This window comes from Pinus tabuliformis, chromosome 5_1 (assembly GCF_031772625.1).
Source record: "Pinus tabuliformis cultivar Carrire ecotype Pingquan chromosome 5_1, CPIR1, whole genome shotgun sequence".
NCBI classification, from domain to species: domain Eukaryota; kingdom Viridiplantae; phylum Streptophyta; class Pinopsida; order Pinales; family Pinaceae; genus Pinus; species Pinus tabuliformis.
The window spans coordinates 94,820,431-94,823,076 of NC_142305.1; positions in this window are offsets into that span (position 1 = coordinate 94,820,431).

Here is a 2,646-nt window from a genome sequence, read left to right on the forward strand (position 1 = left end):
ATCTTCACAGTTCAGATTTTTGGGGATTCATTAAATGTTATCAAATGGACAAATGATCAAAACAACTGTCATAATTATATCTTGCATCCTTTATTAGAAGAAATACAACATTTAAAATTATCTTTTAATACTTTTTCTATTCATCATATCTACAGGGAACGAAACGACTCTGCAGACAAGCTTTCTAAAGAAGGTCTTCAACAAGATCTGGGCAGCTGGAGAATAGTGGAGGAAATCAATGGAGAAATCCACCTCTCGGACCAGCCTCCTTATTTTCAGATTACATGATCATGGCACATAGATGAACTGGTCATACTAGTTTTCTTTTTGAACATAGCTGAAAAGTCTGTCATCTGAAAAATATGTTTTAAAAATCTTTTTGTTGTGCATTCTTTTTCATTTGGGCTATTTTCCTTGATAGAGGAAGCCTGGAAAAGATGCCAGGTGCTATTTTTGCTATCAAACATAAGGAAACTGTTGACTCTTTTTGAAAATGCTAAGAAAGGGAGCTATTTTTCCTCTTTTGAGGAGGCTCTGCTTAAGCTCAGAATAGCTTTCTAGTAGTTTATATGATGTAATACAACAAAAAGGAAGCTGTGGCATGTATAAGTAACTTTTTATCATAGTAATAAAAAGTTCTTTTTTTTCTTTGGAAAAAAAAAAAGAATTAGAATTCTCATAGATAAATAATAAAAATAAATAAATAAATAAGTAAATAAATAAATAATAATAATAATAATAATAATATTAATAAGGAAAGAATAAGAAGATAACAGGAATACACAAAAAATTCTAGGAAGAAAGAGCAGGGATCCAACACCTACCGATACTCCAACCATCGTCTTTGTTCAGATTCACGGACCTTTTTTTGATCTCTAAGACTTCTCTAAATTTCCGATGATGAAAGTTGTCAATCCTAGCGATGACCCTCACCTCTTCTATGGGGCACAACAATAACACAGAGGCTACACTAGTATTATAGGGACCTAACACAAATTCCTTCCCTCTATAAATGCTTTTGGATTTACAATTCTTCCTTAAATTCCCTTTTTTTCGACATTTCCAACATTTGTTTACAAAATTTGTTGCAAATTTAGGTCTACCTTTAGATTTAGATCTCCCATTTGAGGAATTATTCTTATTTTTATCTTGTAAATGTCCTCTTATAACGAAGATATTTGTACTTTGAATTTCCATGTTTTCCCTCCTCATATCCTCTAACGATAGGGATGAAACCACACCATTGAAACCTAAATTAGTTGCATTACTACCTATGGATATAACCAAACTCTCTAATGAGTCTGGTAAAGAGCATAATAATTGATACACTTATTTTAATTAGAAATTATTAATATCAATAAACAATAACTAACTTACCATAGTATTGAAGTCATTCAACTCCTTTCCATCATCCATCCTTAAGTTGTACAACTTCATTCATGGAAAAAGTTTGTTTACTAGGGACTTATCCCTTAAATTATTCCATAATCTTGTGGATAAATCTTCTCTTGAAACATTTAACAATACTAAATATGAAAAACACAACTATCTTGTGCTCTTCACTTTCTAATTCAACTTTGTCTAGTCTACTATCGACATTCCCATATGTGCACTGTCTAGATCCACATCAATTGACTAATCTGTGTACTAAAATATCTTCCATCTGGACACTTCGTAGCACAAAAATTTCCCCTTAAATTTCTCAATAATTGTTTTCAAAATTTACACCATTCTTTTCCATCATAAGAATCACCAATACAAAACTCCCATTAAAATAAGGCTTATTATAGAGCTAAGATAACTAGATCCTTAACTACAAAGGTGTCTCCTTGAAGATAATAATTGCTCTAATATCAAATCTAAGTTCAAAACCTTAGACTATAATGTAATGCATACAAAGCTTATTAATAAACATAAAAATAAAACAATGAAATTCACATATTACATAAAGATTTATCTTAGAAATCATAAATAGGAAAACCAACAAATTGTCTGGAGCCACACTTCTAATTTTTATCATCAATAAACTTCAACCTTTACAATACAATATGTATGATTTTTTGGAATCCAAATTTCCTATTCCATTAACTTGAATTATATTAAAACCTTAATTCCTTAACTAAAAAATAGAAAACCGTGAGTTGAAATGCCATTCCATAAAACTGACAAAAGGAAAAAATGTGTGCTTGAATACCAAAAACATATGCAAAAGACCACACATTAATTTTGTCAAAGGATTCACCCTCTTTGTGACCTCCTTGCATGCGTCTAGTGTAACCAATTATGCATGGAGCTATTTGAGTAAAGAATGTAACACATACCCAATAGGGTATTGGAGGTTAGGGGCTAAAAACATATATCTCTTCTCAAAAGATCTAATAGTTGAGAACCTACTTTGTGACCTGAACTTAATAAGTAGGGGGTTCTACCTGTTGATTTGGGGTAGCATCAAATGTGCTCTAGCCACAAAAATTGGTGAAGAGGCTAAAGCACATGAGATATTCAAGACCCAGAAATAGTTTAGATATGTTCTACTCGGTTTAGGAGATATTTAAATAATTAATATTTTTAATGGAGTTCCTAAGTCTAAACTTAGGAAAAATAAAATATTAACGGGTATTAATATAAAAATGGGTTAGAAGGTTT